Source organism: Cebus imitator, unplaced genomic scaffold (genome assembly GCF_001604975.1).
Source record: "Cebus imitator isolate Cc_AM_T3 unplaced genomic scaffold, Cebus_imitator-1.0 Scaffold10, whole genome shotgun sequence".
In the NCBI taxonomy this organism is placed as follows: Eukaryota; Metazoa; Chordata; class Mammalia; order Primates; family Cebidae; genus Cebus; species Cebus imitator.
In genome coordinates this window covers 11,155,989-11,175,907 of record NW_016107325.1, presented here as the reverse complement: position 1 = coordinate 11,175,907, position 19,919 = coordinate 11,155,989, and positions in this window count along the sequence as shown.

Genomic DNA, 19,919 nt, shown 5'->3' with positions numbered 1-19,919 from the left:
AATAAAAAATGTTGGTGAAAATATAAGCAGTCTTCTTATAAGATAATATCAAGAAGTCCAAAGTATTTGTAACTGGAGTGAACTAGAAAGTGTTGACTGTGAGAATGGGTTAAAGAAAATTGAAGAACTAATAATTGAAAATTTTCTAAATTTGAAAAACATTGACAAGAAACTTTATTTCAAGCTCAGCAAAGTTCAAGCAAGACAAATGCTTGCACATGTACACATTGACAGCTAAGTACATCATGACCCAACTTTTTAAAAAAGGATTTTGTAAAATTCTTGAGAGTAGCAAAAGGAAAACAAATACCAACAAAGCAAACACACATTGCATTCAGGAAAACGATAACATGAGCAATGGTTCATTACTGAGGCAAGAGGAAAATAAAAACACATCTTTAAAATGAGAAGAATACAACTAATCAACAAGGTGTAGCTTTCTAGAAAAGACCTGAAAAATGAAGCTGAAGACAAAATATTTTTAGGTAAATGAACACTGAGAGAATTCATTGCCATGGACTTTCACTACAAGCATGCTAAAAATGTTAAGTGAGGGAAATGATAGCATATGGAAACTTAAATGTTGGGGGAAATGAAGAGCCCCAGAAATGGTATATATTGGGTATGTATAGATTATCCATTTTTTTCCCTTGAGTTTTTTTTACCAGAGAAATGGCTAGTTTTGTTTTTGTTTTTGTTTTTTAAGAATAATGCTGTAAGATAGGGGCTGTGACATATGCAGAAACAAAGGTAAGACAAAGAGAGGACAAAAGATGGGTGTTCATATATGAAGTTATATAATTGTAAGACTCATGTTTGTGAAGCGGGACGTATGAAGTGAAGTGTGAAATAGTGAGTGCCAGGTATTAAGTAGGATATGATTTAATATTAATTCTAACCAGACGGAGATAATTTGAAGTTGCATTTTGTGAGCACTCCAGCAACCATTAAAAAGAGCTATAATGAAAAAGCTATTAGAAGAAAAAGTGGAATAATTGAAAACATCTATTATACTTCCCCAAAGAAGTAAAAAAGTAGCAAAGTAAGAAACAAGATAGAACACATTTCAGCTGATAACACAGAATGAGAGAGTGGAAGAAATGCCACAGCTAAAGATGTTGGTCTTAGATAAAAGAATAGACTTGCCTTCACATATATAACTATAAGTGGGAGGGAGGAAATCAGGTAACAAGGAGATACGAACAACGATAGCATCAGGATATTGATTTGGTTTATGTAATAGAAAATACCTCACCATTGCAGATCTGGGCCTAGTAGGACTGGGTGTACTTGGATATTTGGATAGAAAGCTTAACTTTCAGTTCTCATATTCCAAATTACTGATGAATAATACCAAACGATATCTTTCTGGGACAGTGAAGGCTTTGTCTACAACAACTATGAAAGGATAGTTTTTAGTATACACTAAAATGCATGGATATCAGTGTACAGTGAACAGTTTTAAACATTTATACCTATGTAGCCACCAGTTACAATGTAGGACATTTATATAACTCCAGAAAATCCACTGTTGACCCCTTACAATTTATCTTTGTTCCCCAAATACAACAAAAGTTATAATTTCTGTCACTGTAGCTCCTTAGCTTATTCTTATACATAAGCAACATTCTCATGTTGCTTTACATAAAAGCAACAATTAGAGACATTTTCCTTTTTAACTGCTTTAGTTTGTTCAGCATAATAGTTATATAATTTGTTCATGTTGTTGTGTGTATCAATACTTTGTTCTTTTTTATCATTGACCAGCATTCAATAGTATGAATATACCACAATTTGTTCATCCATTTTCTTGCTGATAGATAGTTGGGTTATTCTCAGTTTGGGACTCATTTAACAACAGCTATCATTAACATCCTTGTGGTCATATATTTTCATTTATCTTGGGTAAATACGTAGGAATGGAATTCCTGCCCGACTGGGTAGACCTATGGTTAATTTTGTACATATAACTGACTAAGTTGCTCTACCTCCCCACTAACTTTTAGTATTATCAATCTTAGTAATTTTAACCATTCTAGTAAGTATTTAGTGGTATCTCAAAATTGTGACATATTGTAATTTTAATTTGAACTTTCCTGATTAATAATGTTGAGCATATTTTTACATTCTTATTGGCCATTTATATATCTTCTTTGGTAAATCTGTGTTCAAATCTTTGAGCATTTTAAATTGGGTTGCTTTTGAATTGAAAGTCTTTTTTGCATTATTTATATAAGTCCTATGTCAGTTCATGTATTTACGTGTATAGTTTGATTTTTCACCTACACCAAAGTAAGAGAAAAAATAATGGGCTTCATCAAAATTGAGAACTTTTACTTTTCAAATAACATAATTAGAGAATGAAAAGGCAAGTCACAGACTAAGAAAACAATTTGCAAATCACTTTGAGAAAAGGCTTATACCTAGAATGTATAAAGAACTCTCAAAATTCAATAAGGAAACACTCAAAAAATGGACAAGTGAACAAACATGTCACTAACGAAGATATACAGATAGTAAATAAGCATATGAAAAGATACTCAACATCATGAGTTTTCTGGAAAATGCAAATTAAACATATACAATATGCAAGCACAAATGCACCTACCTGAATGGTCTAAAATTTAAGATTGGCCAATCCAAGTGTTTTCAAAGCTGTGGAAGAACTAGAACTCTTATAAAATTCTGCTGGGATAGTAAAATCACCTTGGAAAACAGTTTGCAATTTCTTTAAAACTTAAACAAGGCCAGGTGCAGTGGCTCACACCTGTAATCCTAGCACTTGGGGAGGCTGAGGCAGGTGGATCACCTGAGGTCAGGAGTATGAGATGAGCCTGGCCAACATGGGAAAATCTTGTCTCTAGTAAATATACAAAAAGTAACCAGGTGTGGTCGCAGGTGCCTGTAATCCCAGCTACTCAGGAGGCTGAGGCAGGAGAATCACTTGAACCCAAGGCAGAGGTTGAAGTGAGCCAAGATTGTGCCATCATACTCTAACCTGGGCAACAGAGTGATACTCCATCTCAAACAACAACAACAGCAAAAACTTAAACACCTAATATATGATCTAGATTTTCCACTCCCATTTATTTGTCCAAAAGAAGTGAAAACATTTCCATACAATGACTTCTACATGAATGTTCATAGTAGTTTTATTTTTAATAGTCAAAAACTGGAAACAACCCAAATTTCTATCAATAGAGGAAAAAATAAACAAATTGTGGTATATCCATATAATGAAATATTACTCAACAATAAAAGAAATAAATTACTAAAATTTAAAAGCAAGAGCATTAATACATCTTAATATAGTTATGCTGAGTGAAAGAAAAATAGTACATTTTGTATTACTCCATTTACATATAATGCTAGAAAATGAAAACTAACATATAATGACTAAAAATTCATAAATGGCTGTATGGGAAGAGGAGTTTGGAATGGGCAGATCCCAAAGGATCAATTTGTTTATATACATGGTATATATAAACACATATATATTTCAAAAAATATAAAATAATACACTTTAAATAATTATTTTAACTACGTATTAGATATATGGCAATATATCTTTTTAAAAATAAAAAAGGATTATCTTGGCTTCATAAAATGATGTGTTCCCCTTTCTATTTTCTGAAATTACTTGCATAATTACTTGCATTGTTTCCCCATTAAATGTTTGATGGAATTCACAGCTAGAAACATCTCAGCTTGATGTTTCAGTGGTGGAAGGGCTTCTTAATACAAGTAAAATTCAATGTGTACAATAGAAATAGTCATCCATATTTTCTTATTCCTGTTGAGTCAATATTGGTAAGGAATTTGTCATTTTATTGAAATTATCAAAGCTATTATTATCAAACACACATGTAATGCTACTGTGCACCTATCTGAAGGGTCTAAAATTTAACAGACTGGCCAATCCAAGTGCTGTCAAACTTGTGGAGAAATTGGAGCTCTCACACAATGCCACTTGAAATGTTTAAGACTGTAACATCACTTTGGAAAACAGTGTAAAATTTCTTTAAAACTTAAACACTTAAATATGGGGTTTCAAAAGGATTTTCATAATGTACTGTGATTATTATTTTAATAATTTAAGATCTTAAATGATATCTACTTTGTGTTTGGTTTCATTTTTTTTTTCTAGCTATCTCTCTGTAGGTTCATTGTCCATCAACTTTTTTTTTTAAAAAAAAAACCATTTGCTTATGAATTGTTTCTGTTGTTTATATATTTTTTGCTTTCTTATGTCTATTTTTGCTGTATAATTTACTACCCTCTATTTCCTTTTATTTATTTATTTTTTAGATTTTTAGAGTAGAAAGTTAAATAATTTAATTTTTTCTAACATAGGAATTAAAAGCTATAACATTTTCTATAAACACTACATGATCTATATCTCACAATTTTATGTGTATGTCTTCACTTTCACTCTGTTTAAAATAATTTCTATTTTTCCTTGTGATTTCTTGTTTCATACATCTGTTATTCAGTGGTATGTGGCTTAATGTCTAAATATTTGGTGTTATTTTGGAATTCTAATTTGCCTTGTTTCCTACATTAAATCTGCTGAGATCACAGAATACAGTCCATTAGGCTTCAATTTTGAGATTTATTTAGATTTATATTATGATCCACTCTATGGTGTATCTTAGAGAATATATCATATGCTCTTGAAAAAATGATTATTTTGTACTTGTTTGAAGTGCTGTTCCACAAATGTCAATAAGGTTAGGTTGTACAGAATTGTTGTTTAATCTTTTTGATTCTTGGCTGATAGCTTTTCAGACAATTTTTGAAAGAAAACTTAAAATCATCAACTGTTGTAGATCTATTTATCTTTTTAATTCTGTGAATCTCTACTTCATGTATTTTAAAGCTCTTTTATTAGGTAAATATATATTTATATTTTTTGTGTCTTATTTATGTATTCACATTTTGATAAATACAAAATTTTTGATCAGTATGAAATTGTACTTTTGATGTCTGGAAACACTTCTTGTCTTGAAGTCTATTTTGTCTTGTATTAATACAGTTATGCCATCTTTCTTGTGTTCTAATGTTTGCATGATGAATCCTTTCAATGCTTTTTTTTTCAATATATGTTGTTTATTTTAAAATAGGATTCTTTTAGACAGCTCATAGTTGGGGCTTGCTTTTTAAATTCATCTATATTGACTCTCTGCTTTTAAATATTTAGTCTATTTACATGTGACGTTCTCATTGATCTGTTTGGATTTAGGTATTTTTATATTTGTCCTATCTGTTTTTCTCGTCCCTTGTTACTCCTATTCTGTTTTACTTCTATATAATTAACTTTAGGTAGTGTGTTTTAACTCCTTTTAGTTGTACTTCCTTAATTATTACTTTTAATTTAGAACGATTGCTACTGTTTGCAAAAATTATCATTTTCATTGTCTATTTAGAGTTAATATTATGCCTCTTCATGGAAATTTTAAGAAGCTTGAACAGTTTAATTGATATATCAGATATCTATATATAGATATAGATGCACATACATAAATACATATATATGTATATATGTGTTTATGTATAGATATATGTATGTATATATGTGTGTGTGTGTATATATATATACATATATATAAAAATTTTAAAACCCCACAATAGACAATTTTAGTTTTTGCTTAGTTTTTCTTTTAAAGACATACAGAGATAAAATAATCGTGTTCTACATTTATCCATATATTATCATTTCTAGTGTTCATCATTCCTTTCTCCAGAGCATTGTTTCCACTTGGTGTCATTTTTCTTCATACTGAAGAATTTCCTTCATTATTTTTTGTGCTGTGGATCTGCCATAAGCCTTTCCTCTAAAACTCCAAGGCAATGATATTGCAGCTGTTTGCCTCGTTCCCATCAACCTGTGCTGCCGACTGGGGAGTGACCACAGAACAAAAGCCACAGAAACACAGATCACACGCAGCACATGTTCTTTTTTAAGTTGAAACTTATCAGCGAGTTTTTGCCTACAGTTGGTTGTTTCAATGGTTCTTTTATGTAGTTGTATTTTGCAATGTATCCCAAGTTCATAAATTTTGTCTGTAATAGATTTGTCTACTAAGAGGCACACTGCTATTACAGAGACTAGACCCCTTAATGAATCTTAAAATTCATTTGATAACATTATGTGACTTTTCTATGATAAATAAACATTAGCAATAAATATATCCACAACTTAATGGAAAATTAATGGAATCATCTATTTATATGTAGAAATACATTTTCAAGAACATTTATTAAGAAATGAATATATGTTTATATGCTTTGGGCTAAGATTTTTCTTCAATGATATAAAGGACTTAATGCAGTACTTCCAAACTTCGATCAAATGTTACTAGAATGCAAATTCTAATTCAGTATGTTGAGGTGGGGGACTGAGATTCTGAAGTGCTTTGAAGTGCCCATGGGATGCTGACATTACGAGTTGTTGAAACACATTTTGGTGAGAACTTCCAGTACAGAGTGGCATTGCACAGATTTTGAATTTGATAGTCAAATTGACCTGAGTTTGATACCCTGGTCTGTGACTTGGTAACTGTGTAGCTTTGGGGCAATATATTAACTATCTTCACTTTAGTACACTCATCTGTGAAAAAGAAATAATTACACCTACATGGAAATAACTAGTGTTACACTTATATCTAAAATGCTTGTAAGGTACTTGGAACAAAGGGCAAAATTAAAAGATAATGACAGAAGCTCTTACTAGTTGAGCAAGAAATCCTGTAATGTTTCCTAGGCAATGATATAAATGACAAAATATGTTTTCAGATTTTTCTGTTACAAAACATCATATTTCCACATAAGCAGTTATTTCTGATTTAATATTTCTTTCTTAAAATACTATATTTCTTATCAAATTTGTTGTCATTCTCCTTATTTTGAAAAAAATTCACTTGCCAAACTACAGAAAAACTTAGGAAAAGGAGTGAATAGCTGATGAAACGCAAGTGGTGTGAAATGAAGCAATGATTCATGTCAGATTCACTCAGCTATTTAATGAATTGGCTACAAAATGTAAGTTAAAACAGAAAAAAGTAAAAATATTTTGGAGGCACGTAATGTGCTTTCACAGTTCATATCATGTCAGACAAGTGATGATAAGTTTAGAAAGCATTACTAAGATATCAGGACCATAAACTATTTGATTACCATTCTTCTTTTGCCAGGCTACTTTTTGGATTTAGCCGTCCATTTATCTCTTGCTATACTTTGAATCTGAATGACAATAGAATGGAATAAAGATTAAAACGGCCCCCTGGAGACAACTATTTCTGTGCATTCTACTCCCAATAAGGGTGCCAGAATTGTGTGAAACCTCTTCCGATTGTATAAAGTCCTTATGCTGACTGTCATCAAATAACTGTTTGTTTTACTATTTAAATAAAGTTACTAGTTGCCTCCATTTTACTTCAATCTATATTTGTAATTCTTAATAACACTTTGTGGCTGGAGGTTGTAGAATATGAACCGCGCTTTAGTAGACACTGTTCAGTGCCTCCCCAGAATCAACTTTTTCTTCTTCCTTCCTAACAGAATATTTTTTCTCATCAAAACTGGGAAAGTAATTCAGCGACAGAGAGGTATAGTTCCTGTTTAGCTGAAACTAATTGATAGCTAGTAGCTGCTTTCCTTTTGACATCATTGAGCTGCTAATTATTCACACACATAGGAAGATATTTCTACCTGATATGTCATTACATACCAAGGTAAATGTTGTTTTGTCAGTATGGCTACAAAAAAAACCTATAGACTGGGTGGCTAAACAGCAAACATTTCTCACAGTTCTGGATGGTAGAAGTCCAAGGTCAAGGTGCAGGAAGTTTCAATGTCTGTGAGGGTCACACTTCCTGGTTTGCAGAAGGCTGCCTCCTTGCTGTGTGTATTCTCACATGACAGAGAGTGAGAGGGCTCTGTTCTCTTCTTATTCCTATGGGGGCACTAATCCCATCATGGCGGAGGCAGAGGGGTGGGGGAGCTCATCTAAATCTAATCACTTCTGAATGGTTCTACCTTTAAATATCCTCATTTTGGAGATTAGGACTTCAAAATAGGAGTTTGATGTGAACACAAACATTCTCTGTCGGTAGCAAATGTCCTTTATATTTACATCCATTCACATTATGTATTTTTCCTTTACTTGTATCCAAAAGTGGCATGAAAATGTTAATTATGGGCACTACTTTATACAAAATCAATGCCCTTCACCCAATTTGGTAACTACCCTTGCAAACTTCATATTGTTCAAATACCCCCACCTCAGATATGAGTAATTAAAAATTATTTTCCTATGAAAACCTAAGATACCTACAAACTATTTTTCATTAAATATTTTGACATAGCCCTATCAGTCTTGTAGGTTAATGTCTGATTTTGTAGCATGACTTTGCAAAACCACCGTAAAATATCCACCTTGAAAAAAGTCATGATATCATTAAAACGTCTGACATTCAAAAAGCAACTAATTATTCTAGTTGTTAATTCTTTTTTCATTTATTAGCTCATAAATCACAAATTTGTGGAAGAGAGTAGGTAAGTACGGAGTCCAAAATATCAGAAGTAATTAATTCGTGTTGTGCTCTAATGAACAAAAACATTTGATTTTTAAAATTCTCCCCAAATTAATATGACATAGGCCCAATAAATTACTTAAATTTTCATACTTTTATCCTTTCTTCGAACTATCTCCTGAAAAATTTTAACATTTTGATTAATTTTCATTTATTCAACATTGAGTGAGCTACAATGAATCAGGCACTGTATTAGGTTATGAATCCAATTAGCAAAATCATCCATAGTTCCTGTCCTGATGTAGCATATGTTCTAGGGGAAGAAAGAAAATAATTATTTTTTTAAATTAAAGTAAAAATCACAATTGTATTAAATGCTAAGAGATAGAGGTTTACTCTTAACGGGGCATCTGATGTGGAAAAATAATCTCAATAGACGTATACCTCTTAATGTGCACCTAACATTCCCTTGTTCATTTATGCTGTTGAATACTTCAGATAGCCATAATGTTGTTCTAACATTTATATTAAATTATCTATTTTCCTTCTAAAAATCAAGACACTATCTAGCCATATATTGAGTTCTCAAATGTATTGGCTTCTATTTCCATCTTTGTACATTTAATTAATCAATTTATTTATTTATGTTGTTTTCATTATCAACACCTTTTAATATTTTAATATAAGATATGATAGTATATTTATTTGAAAATATCAACTTCAGAATTGGTTTTACAAGATATCAAAAGAAAATATTGTTGATATTTTTATCAGAAGCACCATAAACTTAATATGTTAACTTGGGAGAATGAGAATCGAAATCTTCTCTAGGCTAAATATTCCTTCCTAAGATCACAATATATCTTTTCATTTGTCTGTGTCTTCTGTGAGTCCTCAAGGCACCTATCCATCCACCAAGAATACAACCATTGTGTTCTTTTTGAAGTTAAAGGAAATCTAGAAATGAGAATAGCTCATGATATTATTTGAAATGAAGTAACAAAAGAATCAGATACTCAGTCCATTCTGCCACATTATTTCTATGTCAATTACTGGTTATGTCACAAAGACACTTAAAAGGGAACAGAGCAATAACAAAACTCTTTCAACTGGGAAAAACAAAATAAAATTTTAAAAAACTGTAAGAAATTTTGTCAAAAAATTCATGTCATTTAAGACATACTTCACAATCAGGTAAATTATAATGATTTGCAATCGTTAGGCAGGAAGGAAAAGTAAAAGAAATGCTATATTAAAACCTATTCCTAAAGGTAAGTCAAATCATTTCAGTTTATTCATGTTTCCCTCATTAAGACCTTTTCATATCCTAAAGACCATTATCAAAAAGTAAGGGTAAAAATACTAAACTCGGAAGTATATAGGGTAGGTAAAGGATTTTAAGTAAAGTATAGATGCTCTTCAAAATAAAAGTTTCTAATAAATTCTCTTATGGGGCTCCAATAAGATTCTGGCTCATGTTGTCCATAAATATTTCATGTTATGTGGGCGGACTGTTTCTCTTTCAGTTGCCTAGACCTAAAGGCAAAAAGCAAAATTGATCCAAATGCTAATCGTTCATGAAACTGATCTACAGATTTTATTTTATTTTTATTTTTTTTAGTTTGCTCTATTTTTAAGTTGCTGTCCCAAGTGTGTACAAATATTTCTTAGAAGGGGTTTTAAGGATACAGGGAGTTGATGCTTATTTGAACAATTTTAATGAAGGACTAACCCTTTACATTTAACATTTGTTCCCTTCATTTGCTTTCTGGCAGCAGTTTATACTTTTTTTTTCCCTCCCAACGGACTGGGCATAATGAACATACACGAGATTATTTAAATGAATGATTTTAATGAGTTCTTTGAATAGATCCTCTAAAAAGCAAGCATGAAATTGCTTTCCCAGTTGGGATGCTTTAAAATATTTTTAGAAAATTCATATATGAAGCCTTAAAATTCTAACCACTTTTAAAGTAACAATGATTGAAAGAGAGTTTTTTGTTGTTGTTGTAATATGATTTATTCTCACACATACTGCAGAAGACGTTAAAAAACCCAGCAGGATTTTTGAAATATTTTAATAGATTATCATGTTTCATATTAATAAGTAGTTATTTATCAAATATAAAGGCTGCAACTCTTATGCACTACTTTCGTAAATGGAAATCTGGAACTTCATTAACTGGTGAATATTGACTAGACATGACTAAATTCACTTTATATGGTAAACATTGTTGCTGTCCTTTGATCCTTTGAACATCTATCTATTCAAAGTGTCATAGTCTTGAGGTTAGGTAGAATTGGCCTCATTGTTTTGGCACTGTGATTGTTTCAAAAGTTGACATACACTTTATTAGTTCTCATCAGAATGTTGTTCAAGACTTACATTCAATATTTTTTTCACTCCCTGGATGTGAATGAGGAAGCATGTAGATTCAGAAACTTCCAGAAAATAATATTTTTCCATGAGGACTAAGGAGAAAGTGAACACACGGAGCAGGGTAGAGCTGTGGGATTTGCAGGGAAGAGGGACCAGAGCCTTGATAAAACTCTTCTTGACACGTACATTAGCTTCAGGCTTTTCTGTTATGTGAGGAAGTAAACTTATTTAAGCTCCTTTGGAAATAAGAACATGGGTTACAAGAGAGATATAAATTGCCTTTGGCAGATATCATTGCCCTATCATTTAGAACCATTTATCTAAAATCTCCAGATAGTTCAGATGCTCAAAACTCACATTTGAAAAATGAAGTCACCTTATTAGATGGAACTAAAAGTTGGATGTTGATTAGCCTTGTAGATGTTATTGTTATAACATCATGTGTGTTTTGTTTCTGTCAGTCAAGACTTATATTTGTACAAGCTGTTTTACTAGCTTCTGTTAAAAAATAGAAAAAAAATAATAAAATTTTTTTATCTTTAAAGGTAAACTGTTTAGCATGATTTATACATACTCTTGAAAACAAAGAATGCCTAATATAAAAAGAACATTGTGACAAAATGAACCAGGTTCTGGATATTTCCTCATATGTAAAAAAGACTTTGCAACAAATAAGCAGTAAGTTTCCTTCCAGCTTTAATGGGCTATGATTCTATGGCAAATGAAACATCAGGGACTTGAAAGCGCAAAGTGGTTGAGAAATCTGGCACATGGAGAGCATCAGGGAATGTGGAATTCTTTTGTTCTTCATAAATCCGTTTACTATTTCTGTATTTTAAATTTTTAAAGGATAGATTCTGTTTCTGTTCTCCACATGGGCTTTCAGAAAATATTCTGGTGATATTTAAATTTTTCATGATAAGACATTATTCAGTAAGTACCTTTTTGTATAGCTAAAAGAACATCAGTTCAATGTAAGAAATTTTAGAAACTTGGAATCTAAAATATTCAGAACTGGAAAGACCTCCTCATGATGTGGGTCCTTCTATCATGACCTCCAAGTCATCATTGAACCTCTTAGGAATTCCTTTGTTGCTGAAAAACTCATTAGCCTCTAATAAACTCATTTCATCTTCATACAATTCTACTGACTGATGCCTTCTTCTATATGTTTAGCTAACATATCCCCTTTGAAATTCTAGAAATTTATCTAACATATGCAACTGTAGCTAAGTATATTCTTTTGAAAAAAATCTGCAGTGTCCAATCATCAGATTGCCCTTATTTCTGTCAGATTTTCTTAAAACATGCACTTAGTTATATAGAAGTTTAATGGTTTATGATTGAACAAGGATTTCACCAGTATAGCCCTCTTAAGAGATTGGCTAAAAGTAGAGTGGAACTATAAGATGGAGGAAAATAAAAAAAAAATTAAAAGTAGCAAAAGTGAATTGGAGAACTAGAATCATCACTGTCATCTTTAGAATAATGTAAATAAAATTTATTTCCACTCCATATTATAGTTAGATGGGTCATGATTGAAATAGTAAAACTATTGAAATGCAATGTTTTACTGATTATAGTAAATCTGGTAAGTTTATATATGTGGTTATAGGTAGAAAACCCTCTTTGCATAGAATAGATGGGTCTTGCTTTGCCATGTATTTCTTTACGTCAGCTTTCTGATCATATAGTGCCCAACATCTTAGAGAAAATGGTAAAAGTATTGCTCCAGTACTTCTCCAGAGGAGCCGAGACTACTTTGTGCTAACAGAATCAATATCTACTTGCATATGGTTTAGCAATGTCATTTGTGCCTCCCATGGAATAAGTGGCTCAGTAAGATTGCTTTAAACTTGTTTAATATAATTTTAGAAAATTTTGCTACCCAAAGAGGTTAGGGAGGAGGAGACTACAAATCTCTTGATAGCAATTGGCTTTTCCTTCACATAGGGAAATTTGACTTTTAACAGCGAGTCTATTTCTGCTAAAACTTGCTATGGGGTTTCTAAAATTTTTATTTTATTTATTTTTAGTGTTTACTATGGTGGTAGAATGAGTTTTTGTTTGTTTGTTTGTTTGTTTGTTTGTTTGTTTTTTGAGACGGAGTCTCACTCTGTCACCAGGCTGGAGTGCAGGGGCACAGTCTTTGCTCACTGCAACATCCACCTCCTGGGTTCAAGCGATTCTCCTGCCTCAGCCTACCGAGTACCTAGGACTACAGGTGCGCGCCACCATGCCTAGCTAATTTTTGTATTTTTAGTAGAGACGGGGTTTCACCATGTTGGCCAGGATGGTCTTGATTTCTTGACCTCGTGATCCACCTGCATCGGCCTCCCAATGCGTTGGAATTACAGGCGAGAGCCACCACGCCTGGCCCTAAAATGCGTTTTTTGTTTGTTTGTTTGTTTCCCACTACTCTTATTATCAGGATTCTGATAACTATGAATGGTAAGCCAATGGAGCGTGACATTTTATCATAGAACTGAAAGCAGGAAGGAAAGGAGACATATGAACAGTAATACACAGACTAGATGCAGTGATTCTCAAACATGGGGTGCCTACAAATCTCCTGAGGATGTTGTCAAAAAGCAAAATCAAGTTCAGCAGATCTTAGATGAGCCTGAAATTCCAACAGGGTTCTAGGTGACGTTGATGTTGCTTGTCTAAGCACTACATTTTGAATAGCAAAGTGCTAGGATATATGCCACTTAGACTATATGGAAGCTTTAGTTTGACTTTCGTTTTGCAAGTGGTCTGATGATCTGTAATTTACCCTGTCATCAGAACACTATGAGAGCTTTTGCTTTCTTCTATTATCCATGTCATGATTCAAAGGTCCACATTTATCTCTTTATAGGGATACGATTAGATGGAGCAAATAAAAACCAATAGCCCTCTTAAGAGATTGGCTAATAGTAGAGTAGAACCGTTAAGATGGAGGAAAATAAAAAATGTAGAAGTTGCAAAAGTAGGGTGGGAGAAGGAAAGGAAAGTAAAAAGGGTATGTATATACGTTGGGCAGAGGTTCCTGAGGAGCAACACAACTTTTGCTGTCTATATAAACATATAAAACAAATATGTATACCGAAACATATAAAGCAAATATATATAAACATAAAAATAAAAACATAAAACAAATGTACATATACGTAAACAATTTTAGCTCATATTTTAAAATTTAGGTACATCTGGTTGGTTATTTGTATTTATAAGTTATATGAGCAGAAATTAATTATCAGCAGTGATTTGGTTTTCAAGTAAGTAACTTAAGAAATTTTCCCAGATTTCCAAATCAAATTACTAAGTGGAAAATACATTGAGAATGCAAATTAAGTTTTTTAAAAAGTGTTAATATTGACAACTATTTACCCTGAATCAAGAATTCAGCCTAAATTTTTGTTTTTATTTTTTACTTAAAACAAAATGTAGGCATTTTATGGAGGTTTATTTAAAACTACAGCTGTAAGAAAATATGGGATTTTATTTAAAAGCCTCAAAGTGTCATTGACTCGTTATTAATAAATGCAATTTACTTATTTGTACTTTAAAAATAAACATGTGCTAATAAACTTTTATTTAATCTATTTTATGTAATAGTTCATAACTTTTTATTTGAGAAAAAAGAGACTTATGAGTTAAAAAAATCAAATTTAGAGGCTAGGCATGGTGTCTCACATCTGTAGTCCCAGCACTTTGGGAGGCCAGCAATGTGAGAGGGTGGCTTGAGCCCAGGAGTTTGAGACCACACTGAGCAAGATAGGGAGACTTTGTCTCCATAAATAATAAAAGATTAGGCTGGCATGGTGGTGCATGCTTGTGTTCCCAGCTAGTTGGGAGGCTGAGGTGGAAGGATTGCTTGAGCCTTGATGGTCAAGGGGACAGCGAGCCATTGCACTCCAGCCTGGGCCGCAGAAAGAGACCCTGTCTCCAGTGTCTCCAAACAAATAAACAAACAAGCAAACACAAATGCAAAAAACAAAAAACAAAATTTAGAAAATTACCTCTGTATAAGAAGACAACTGAGTATCTGTTATAAGTCTCTAAAAAGGTGACTCTATCATGTTCTCTGCCCATCCAGGCTCATTCATGATCACCTATAAATATTTAGTACATGTAGGACTGAATTCCACAGTAATCGAGAAATCTTTGTGCTTTAAGAATTTCCTTCTAAAATATAAGTGCATATTGGAGGAAAGTGTCACTCTAGAAAGTAAGGATTGATTCAAAGGACTTGTTAAGAGTCAGGGCAATAGAAATCCAGCCCTGAATAATGTTGGAAGCTGAGATCTGGTGGAGAATAGTGACATTGGTAAGTCAGGTCAGAAGGTCATTCCTCAAATACTACTGACTCTTCAGGTTCTAATCACATATTAGAGCTGCCCCTTATTATTGGGCCCCATGACTAATTTGTTCACTGAATTGTATGTTAAGTGGCATGCACAGTTTTTGCTTTGCATTACTTAGTTAATTGCTTATGTAGTAGTCTCCCTCTTGCATTCTCCCTCTGGTGGGCAACTGATGATGTTCAAGGTGGTTATTCCTCTGACACACCATGGTCTCTTAAAGACGATGATGAGCAGGACCTCTAAGCTGACTGGGGGTGAATATATAATATGAAGACAAACAGAAAAACAAACCTTTGGATTGCAAGCACAAACTGAGACTATCCTAAGTGATTTAGGTGGGCAAGCTGTATATCAGAATGGGCTACTGGAAGAAAGAGGAGACATATTGAGTGGGACTATGATGACTGTCTAAGATAAACTTAAATTACTTCAAAATATTGTTCCATTTCCAACATTTCTGAAATGCATATGGAAGCTAAATTTACATACAAACACAACTAAATTCAAGGTAACGAAAGATTCACATTCGCCCAATTGGTTTACGAAGACGGGCATGTGTGTACTAGGCTGGTAGTTCTAGAGCCACATGTGGAAGAACGATAAAAGGAAAATCAAGACCAACTTATTCTTAACTGACTTGTCAATGCATTTCAGTAGATAAGTAAATTTCATTCCTTGTCAAAAGTCATTTAAAGCCTCCTATTTGTGGTAATGAAACTAAAACTATTTTAAGGTGATAGTATTTATATCAGATATTCATATTTAAGCTTACAGCACTGATATTTCTTTAAAAAATATATAGTAGATAGCCCTAATCTTTTGTTAAACAGGTTTTCTATCTCTTACCTTTTACTGATTGTAACATCCTTCTACATTATGAGAAAACACAATTTGCCTATACATTAAAGCAATGACAATATGACTGATACAATTAAATATTTGAAAGTATTATCAATATAATGATGTTAATCTGAACCAGCTGCTGGAATAAAAATTCAAGCCCGAATTAATTTTATCCATATATTTATAATCAGTATATCTATAGAATCAAATTACAATGTCCTGTTCTATGACTATTCCTACTCTAAACTACTTATGACTTCAGAATCATTTTTTTTCTTTTCCTCTTTCAATTCCCACATTCACTTAATCCCCAAGTCCTTTCAAATCTTCTCTATCAACATATCCTGTCTCCGACCACCTCTCTCTGCTCTTCCTCCTTTAACTTTAGAACACACCATCTCTTCACCTGGACAGTTGTAATTACCTCCTAACCATTGTTTGATGTTTCTATTTTCCTGAAGTAGCTAGAATCATCACAACCTTCCTCTACTTAAAAGCCCTCAATGACTTTCCATTGATTTAAAAATAACATAACAAATTCTTATCATAAATTTCAAGATCCTACATGTTGTCATTCCTGCTTACCTCTCTGACTTCATTCTCATGCCATGTGTGCTCTTCTTTGCTCTACTTCAGCTATGCTGGCCTTCTTTCTGTGAGTTTCCTGAATCCATCTCACACCTGCCTTGGTGTCTTTGCCATAACTTATTTCTCTTATTCCTTTATGTGGATTTCTCCTACCTAAAATCTGTGTATTGATGACTCATTTATCATTGGAACCTCTGCTCAAATATCTTTTCTTAGATATACCATGACTGCCCATTCCTTATGAGAGAGTCTCTCCTCCTCCAAATTTTTCTCTTCATTTATACTTTCATTTTTTGCCTTCATTAACACTTGTTGCTAGTTATCCTAGTAATTCACTTGTTTTATCATAGTATTTACTTGTTTTAGTCCACCTTTCTCTGAATATGTAAATCTATGAGAATGGTCAACTTGTCATCTTTGAATCTCCAGCAGCTAGAATGAATGGATGAATGAATAAATTAATAAACAAAGAGGATGAATGAAAGGATTGCTAAATAAAATATAAATAGTCATATATATATTCACTGCTTTTTTGGAGCTATGTTAATAAATAACTCAACAAATTTTATTGATGATTTTTGTTTTTCACATTTTCATTTTTTAGAATTTATAAATTGCTTTAATTTAATGATTTTTAATTGACAAATAAAGTTGCATATATTCATGAGATGTATTGCAATGTTTCAATATATGTAATGAATAGTGATCAGATCAAGGTAATTAGTATATCTCTAATCTCAGACATTTATCTTTTTTGTGTGTATTAGGAACATTCAATATCCTCTACCTAGCTACTTGAAACTACATATTATTGTTAACTATAGTCATCCTACAGTGCTACAGTACACTAGAACTTATTCCTTCTATCTTACAGTGGTTGGCACTTTATTAGGGTACTAAGACGTAAGAAAAAATTGGTTTAAATCCGTTCTGGTACAAAATTTGGGCATCGAGGCTATTGTAATTTATAACATTTTCTAGAAAGTAACTAATATTCCTGATAAAATGTTTGAGGAATTTTAAATGGAATTTAATGAGATTAAGAATCTCTATTTGGAAAATTAGAATTACCCTCCTGCATTCTTTTGTTGTATCATTGTTTTTATCTCTTCCAAAAACTCTTTGAGTTGCTTTTTCCTATTTTTTTTTTCCGCTTATGAAGCAAGTCTGAAATAAATGTGAACATACGCTTGTAATAAATTGCTTTAATAATTTGCAGTTATAGATGTATGAGGCACTTTTTCTGCCTCTCCAAATAATTTAGAGTCCCTATAAACAAATCAATCTTGATGTAAATTTGTTTTTAGTGTATCCTACAACAATACAATATTACCCTCCTGTAAGCCACTGTGTGGGCCATTCACTGTTTCATATGCACAGTTTTGTGGTTCTGCTTATACAGTGTCTTCGAGTTAGATGGAGTTTCCGTCTCTTGCATACTCAGATTACTCTTCCAGGCATAGCTCAAGATCTGACTATTCCAAAATGTCTTACCTGAATCTTCTAGAAATAGTTATTATCAACAAAATTTGTTTAGACGACTTTTGGATATGTGTGGATATTTTTACTTTTTAAGTTTTTACAGTGGGTGGCCAGGAGCCAGGGATTCTAAACAGTATTATCTTGCCCAAGATGCTATTAATAATACCATCTTCATTGAGAAATGGACCAACAAAATATCTCTTCCTCCCTTAAACTTTTATGGCCACCCATTGTCTTTTTTAACTTCCAGTCTTCATTGAGGAACATAATACAATCCTTTTATTTTGCTAAATTTTCCTTAATTCCAAGAAGTATGCTTAATTTATCCTTAGCTTCTTTACAAGACAAATATTCAATAATTTTAAAATAGATGATTATATGGATTTTAATGTGTTTCATAAGCACATTTACATTTGTTAAGAAATCCAAAAAAAAATAAATATAGTTGAAAGTACACATTTTACACATTTCAGGTAAGTTAAATTAGAATTCCACTCCATGTGAGGAAAGTAAAAAATATATTTTTAAGGCAATAGGGATTAAAAATGACCATCTGGTCAATCTATAGACAGAGAAATTTCTAGGCAGATACACTGTCCTTTTCCAGTCCTATATTTTTTTAGACAGTAAATTTCTCATATCTATTCCTGACAAAATAAGGAAAAGGGAAACATATTCGATCAAGGTTATTGTTTTATCTATTGTCACACATAGCACATTCTATTTGATTTCCTTATTTTGCAAAAAGAATAAAAAGTAAGTAAACAAATATATTAGCTGTTTGAAGGCTAATTTAGCTGTCAGATTTGAAGCTACTCTATTTTACGTGTTAAGAGTAACTTACGATACAAATTCAGCATTAAGAACCATTTAAAACAACCCATGGCCCTGAAATTTACTGAGCATCAACTCTGAAGTCTCCTAGAAATGTTCTGAGGCTTCAATTTGGTGACATTCTGATGAATCTAGTTGAGGCATGCTTAAATGCTCTCTGCTATAGCTCCTTTTGATGTTAGATAGGTCACTTTCTGTCCGACAGAAGAAAAAAGCCCTAAAAGACAATTAATACAAAATGATTCAATTATCCTTGTTAATGGCTCTGCTCTCTTCAACCAAAAGTGAGGGTTAAATTTGCTCTCTGCAAAAAATTTTCCTAGCTGCAAGTTTGCCAGCAAATCTGTGGTACACAGCCCAGAGCCGAGAGAGGGCGGCTGTGCAGTGGCAATTTACATTAATAGTACTCTTCATATTCATGTTATGCTAATTAAGCAAGTACAGCAATCTGATGCAATGATGATACTTAAACTGAGCTCTCTAATGACAATAATGTGACTCAAAGGGCACAAGTCTGTCTCCTGCCAATGAGTTTAACACACGCCTGGACAAGTTAAAGGTCAGGATGGTTACGATGTGCCAATAAGTGCTTCAAAGTAAGAGGCTTGGAATAAGCCCAATTCTAGTCCTTTTTAAAAAGTCCTTATAAAAAGCTCCTAACTTGACTTTCATTATCAAATATTTTGCAAATATCCATTATGCTCATGTCTACTTCCATTGAGATAAATGCCATCGATCCAAATTTTCTGACATAGTTTGCTATGATCCCATACTAAGCTTGCCCCTTACAAGGCACATTGTTTTAAAATGTGGGATAATTTGGATAATTAAAATGAATTAAATAAAAAATTTGTCCTTTCAAGAGTGGTGTACAGACAAAAATCTAAGGCAGCTCATTCCTTTCCAAGG